Consider the following 6,782-nt stretch of genomic DNA (forward strand, 5'->3'; position numbering starts at 1 on the left):
ATGTGTAAGACCATGGTTGAAAGATACCATGGCAACGTGAAATGAAAAGAATAAGACCATGGTTGAAAGATACCATGGCAACATGACAGAAAATGAGTAAGACCATAGTAGAAAGACACTATGGCATCACGTCAAAGAGAAATAAGACCGTGGATGGGAGACGCTATAACATCTGTTGAACAATTGATATTCAGGAAAAATGTATCAGATGACGAATGGTTATATGAAATGGTTATGTGAAATGTTTACAAGAACTGGTCATATGGAAATATATGTACAAAAGCGTTGTATGAAATAATTATGAAAAAGGATAAACGAAATAAGTACATGGAATATAATTTATGTTAAGTTTGATATAAGCTATTTCTAGAATAAATATACATAAAATATATGGAAATGATGAAGCATAAAATATTGATATAATGAAATGAATGATATATGCTTGTGAAGAAACGGTAAGAGCATGATATGTTTCATGACATGTACATATATGATTATCTTTGATATGTTGATACAAGGAAATTATGTAATTGAGACTATTATTAAACTCAAGTGCGACATGTCGAGAAAATAGATATACCAATATTGAATTTATATGAGATATGTGCAAGTATACTAACAATGTTGTTGTTTGATGCTTATACAAGTGCCAAACTGTTGATTGAATGGTAATATATTTATTTTATATGATGCATTGAATCGGTAAGTATTTTAATTTTTTTAAGTGATCTGTAAATGGTAGTAATGCTCCGAAACCCTGTTCTGGCAGCGGATACGGTTAGGGGTGTTACAAATGAAATAGCCCTCTTGAGCTTCTGCTCAGTAGTAAAATCCAGATCATCCATAATACGCTCCGTGGCCTCCATCCATTACTCTGCCACATTAGGAGCAACTCCATCGATACCCCTAAATACCTCAGCCCCATTGGACTGGAGTCGTTCCATAACCGACCCACGGCCTCCAGAATCAGTGTTGGATCCAGCAACCCTCTCCAAAATCCGTAGCATAGCTTGGGACAGTGTGTCGTCCTCAGTTGCACGATCATGAAACTTTAACCCGGTATCAGTAATAGGTGAAACCGACGTCGCACTAGTTTCAAGATTCAGAATCGTATCAAATGCGAAGGACTCAGCTTGAACCCCTCTACGGCCTCTACCTCGGCCTCTAGTACCCTGTCCATGAGTACCACGTGTGTTCAACGTAATTTCAAATTAATCTGTATTGAAACTTTTATGCAAATCAGTTTACAGTTCCGATATTTGTTAACAGATATTTTATGTAGTAAAGTTATCAGAGTATTCAGAGTCTATTATCGTAACTCGCAGTTTACTACAGTTTTCTGTTTACACTACCTAGAGTGTTTCAATAAGTATACTACCTACAATAGTTTCATAGCAACATCAGTATTTTTAATCAGAAATTTAGTATATTCTAAGCATGCTTTCAATTAATTCTATACAAAGTTTCAGAAACTTTAGAGGATCGGCGCCGGAGACTCGGTGAACCACATACTTAATCAGAGTATTTGAAAACATTTAAAAGTGTTTCTTTAAAATCAATTTTGGAACCCAAAATTCACAGCTAAATTTTTAACTTGGCTCTGATACCACTAAATATAACACTCCAAACCCAGTCTGGACGTTATGGTTTAATCTGACGATGTCACATGAGAGTGTTTTTAACTAACCTGTATCAATTCAAAAATTGTTCCAGTTGTTATCTTTTACTTAGTCAGAAAACGAATAATAGTCGAATTGTTTTGAAAATGTTGTGGAAGCTTTTGAAACCCATTAGTTGGTTATATTTTAAGAACCCATTTTTAAATACGATAATTATTAATTTATTTCAGGAAAACAATAATAATGATGTTGTAATTTATAATCCATATTCACAGTTCAAAACCCAAATTAAAATTCGAAAATCCAAATCCAAAGTCACATCACAACCCCCAAACAAATAATGAATAAACCAAAGTAAAAGTCATAACCAAAATGTATGCGGACGTGGTAACCGTCGAGTCCTCCACTGTACCGATCCGCCTACTGCTGGGGATTACCTGAGCAGATAAATAAATAAAGGGGTGAGTTTTTGCAACTCAGTGTATACATCCCCATAGTATAGCATGCATACAAACAGATAACAGAATACAGTCATAATTTGAGCCTGGGCCATTACAGATTCATTATCAGATACAGTCTTAGGGCTTCAGCCTGTCTCTGATATAGCATGCATAACAGACCAGATTAATAGAATAAGCCAATAAGCCATGCACACCAACTCCGTCCAACCCAACACACCATGTGGGGATAAAATCGACCCACCCATCCCTACACACCATATATAGGGATCAAATTGACCCATCCATCCCTACACACCATAAGGTACTGCATTGCAGCACATATCATAAGTATGTAGCTTAGCTTCTAGATAACGGGCTTATGAAGCCCTTCAAATACTCCCTTCACTTCATCAAACCCACCCCGATGCAATGCATCATACAAGTATGTCATGCTATAATGCAAACAAACGGATCATACATTTATTTTCAGAACAGATCAGATAATCATGCTAGGTATAACATGCTAACACATACATCACAGAATTAAGAGTCTAGATAAGGCTTACCGACCCTACTACAGGTCACAGTCGACTTGGGCGACCCATGCAACCTTACAGAACATTTCAGATTAAATGGGCTTATACGCCCGTGGGTCCTGCCCCTGTGGGTTACAAGGCCCAAATTGGCCTTGCCCGTGTGGATCATACAACCTTGCCCAGATTCTCACACGCTCGTGTGGCTTACCCGTGTGGGCCCACATGCCCATGTGGCCCATACGGTCCATTTTCCTGAACTTGTGCCTCGCACAAAACCTACAAGCCAACACACGCCCGTGTCCGTCGTGCCTGTGTGGCATGAGCACGGCCTAGCTTTTTGATCGCACGGTCGTGTATTGCCACACGGCCTCCACACAGGCAGTCCACACGTCCGTGTGGCATCGACAGTTTTGGTTTTGGCTTTCGCTGAACCCTATTTTCTGTGCAATCGAAGTACACACTTGGTTCGATTTCAACACGTAATCACTCCCGAGCACTCCAAAACCTATATTTGATAATTCAACACCACAATCAGTCTTGCTTCGTGATAAATCAAAATCCCAAAACCAAGGTACTTATCCTTAAAATGATGAACACTTACCGTCAGACTTTGAATCGATTCACAACGAAACGATACGAAGAGCGCCCTAATACTCGTTACGTGCTGCTATCAAAACGTCAATATAACCCAAGTTAGCGTTCTATAAAATCAATCTTACAAAATACAACAACTTCACATACTGATATTGCATAAAGAAAGCTAATGAAGAAGAATGATATGACTTCAGTGGAAAGTAAGTAAAAGAAAATTCAATAAAGGAGAAGACAAGGGAAATTTCGGCAGAAAGTAACAAAGAAAAAGGGGAAAACGGAGAGGAGATGAACAGTTTTTCTCTTCAGAGAGAATTTGGGAAACTGATCACCCAAATCCCTCTGCCCACTCTATCTCAAGCACCCACTACTCAGATTTCCTGTGAAACTCAAACACTTAGCTGAAACTCGCGATAAAAATAATTCCCTTGCTACTACGGTGATTTGAACTTTAGACCTCCAGGCACTTAACACTTCACTTAACCACTAGACCAGCAAGCCTATTTTGATATAGTCTTATTAACATTTAAACTTAAGCCCACTGAACAAGAGTAAGGCTTTATTCATCAAAAACCCAAATTTTTCCCAAGCTGAGGCTTGAACTTGGGACCTCACACACACACACACTCAGAACACTTAACCATTGAAGTAGATACACAGTTGTCTCATATTCAAGCCGAGTCAAAAATATAAATTTAGGGGCGTTACATGTCTTTCCTCTATTTAGCGAGCTTAATTCGAGTATTAGGAAACCCAAAATCGAGGTACAACAACTCGAACTGAAGCTGGTCATGTTCCAAATGTTGCAAAATATGGGTCAATTTAGTGGGATTCCTATGAAGATCCGTATCTTCATTTTCGGCTATTCATAGAAGTGAGTGACTCATTTAAACTAGCCAGGGTGACTGAAACGCCTTGAGACTAAGATTATTTCCATACTCCTTAAGTGATAGAGCACGAGTGTGGTTGAACTCCTTACTGTCTGGTTCCATAACTACATGGCAAGATTTGGTTGAACGTTTCTTAATGAAATAATTCCCTCTATCTTTAACCGTCAAGATGCAAAATGAAATCACTTCATTTCAGCAACTGGATGAACAATCTTTATATGAGGCATGGGAGCGATTCAAGGAGTTATTATGAAAGTTCCCTCATCACAGCATTCCTTGTTGCATTCAAATGGAGACTTTCTATTTTGGTCTCAATATTCATATTAGAATGATGGTGGATGCTTCAACAAATGGAGCCCTTCTTTCTTAATCTTATAACGATGCTTACGAGATTATTGAAAGAATTTCCAACAATAAGTATTAGTGGCCAACCAACTGAGCAACCTCAGAAAGAAGAGCAGCAGGAGTACATAAAGCGGACACACTTACTTCTTTGGCAGCCCAGGTATCCTCTATGTCTTCTATGCTTAAGAACATAATTTTTAATTATTTCAATGGTAATCTGACAGGTCAGCAATTGAACTAGTTCAAGGATATTTCTTGTGAATACTGTGGAGATGGCCATTTCTTTGAAAATTGCCTATGGAATCAAGAGTCAAAATATTACATGGTAAATCAAAATTGGAATTTTCTATAGTCAAATTATTACAACTTTTCATTGGAGAATCATCAAATTTCTCAATGGACTAATCAATGGGCAGACCATAGCGACTCTTCTATGTCATTTCGACCAAATTATCTGCCAGAATATTCTCAACAAGTGCAACAACCTACACTAACTGAATCTTCAAGTAATCTTGAGAATTTGTTGAAGGCGTACATAGCGAAGAATGATGAACTAATCCAAAGCCAAGCAGCAACATTGAAGAATTTAGGAAACCAAGTGGGCAGCTAGCCAATGAGCTCAAAAGCAGACCCCAAGGTATTTGGCCGAGTGATACAAAAAATATGAGAAGCACGGGTAAAGAGCATTGCAAAACTGTCACTTTACAAAGTGGAAAGACATGGGAACCCAAAGCTATCAAGGTTGAAGACAAGCCTATTGTAGCTCAAGGCAAAGAGGAAGGTTAACTAAGTGTTAAAACTCTTGTTCCACAAAAGGCAGATACAATGATCCTTGATGAGGTAAACTCTAAACCAATTAGTTCTGATTACCTAACACCCTTGTCGGATACAGAAAAATTTCCACAAAAGAGTTGTCTGGTTAAAGCTAAGATTCCACCACTGCCATATCCTCAACGATTCTAGAAGTAGCAAAATGATACAGTTGAAAGAAATCTTTGATGATGAGGTGACTTTTAATGACTTTGATGCCGCTAAATCCCAAGATATAGTTGAAAACTACTCTGCTATTTCGAAGATAGAATCGCTGGCTTCTACAGAATTAGAGCTCAATTCTTTAGACAGTCCGTTAAAACATATTCTATTGGAGGATTCACCAAGTGATGATGTAGACAATGAATGTTTAGCTTGGTTAGAAGCTAATTCAAAGGAATTCACTCAAGAAGTTCCACTCGAATCGTTAGAGATATCACCTCAGGAGTATACGCAACCAAATTCGTTGATTGAAGAGTCAGTTAAATTGGAACTGAAGATTTTGTCTCCTCATTTGAAATATGAATATTTGGGTCTGTCTTCAAATTTTCCTGTCATTATTTCAGTTAAGTTCACCAAAGATCAAGAAGAAGAGCCACTTGTGACTTTGGAAAGGCACAAGAAGGGCACTGGATGGATTATTTCACATATTCAAGTCACGAGTTGGAGGATTTGTAGGAATTATAGGAAGTTAAACAAGGCCACTAGGAAAGGTCATTACGGGTTTTCTTTCCTAATAAGATGTTGGGCAGATTTGATGGGAAAGAATATGATTACTTCCTAGATGATTATGGAAATGGCCATTTGGCACCACCATGGTCAATGACGACCCTAAATAAAATGGAAGGAGTTCTCTTCACTTTCTCTATCGTTATTTTATATTTTTAGTTTTTTTTTCTGATTTGAATAAAATGGTAGACTTAGATAAAATTTTCTTTAGCACATTACATTAATTAAAACTCTGTCTAGGAGATTGAGACTTAAGTGAGACCATCTGTGACCTCTTCAGTCTTTCCTGGGAGTTTAATTTAATGTAATTTTTCAAAAAAAAATATTTTTCTAAGTAGCCCAAAGAATTTAAATATTTGTTTTGTTAAATAAAGGGTCAACTTTTAACCCAAGCACTAATTTCTTTGAGTTTTTCTTAGTTTTTTTTTTTAGTATAGGAGCCTAGGATCCAAAAAGGAGCTGTCATTGGGCTTAAGACACTACTAAGAAAGGAAATATTCAACCCTTTTCCACACAAACCTACAGCCCTTACCTTGCTCCACCACCACTCCCAAGTAGCCCAATAGTGCATCTCACTTAACCCCTTAATGTTGCATAACTCCCTGAATTACCACCTCAAAAAACTTCATTCGAAGTCACCAACTACCACACCTAAACTATCCTTAAAATCGTCACCCTTTTCAACTCTAAACCTTACCCTCAACTACTCACCCACCTGCCCAAAACTGAAACCACCCTTAACAAATTTCCTAAGTTTGATGCTAAGAGTCCCTTTATCTAGCACCATTCCACAAAGTGAACAATTTGGTATAATGGCTATGA

The 6,782-nt window shown here is 37.7% G+C and overlaps 1 non-coding gene across 1 annotated transcript; it reads right to left on the reverse strand.

Annotated features, from left to right (window-relative positions):
- Positions 1-4,245: 4,245 nt before the first annotated feature.
- On the reverse strand, positions 4,246-4,349 carry LOC128295783 (small nucleolar RNA R71). Its single transcript, XR_008286333.1, has one exon. It is a non-coding gene; the product is annotated as a small nucleolar RNA R71 (small nucleolar RNA).
- Between the last annotated feature and the right edge of the window lie 2,433 nt (positions 4,350-6,782).

Source organism: Gossypium arboreum, chromosome 7 (genome assembly GCF_025698485.1).
Source record: "Gossypium arboreum isolate Shixiya-1 chromosome 7, ASM2569848v2, whole genome shotgun sequence".
NCBI lineage: Eukaryota > Viridiplantae > Streptophyta > Magnoliopsida > Malvales > Malvaceae > Gossypium > Gossypium arboreum.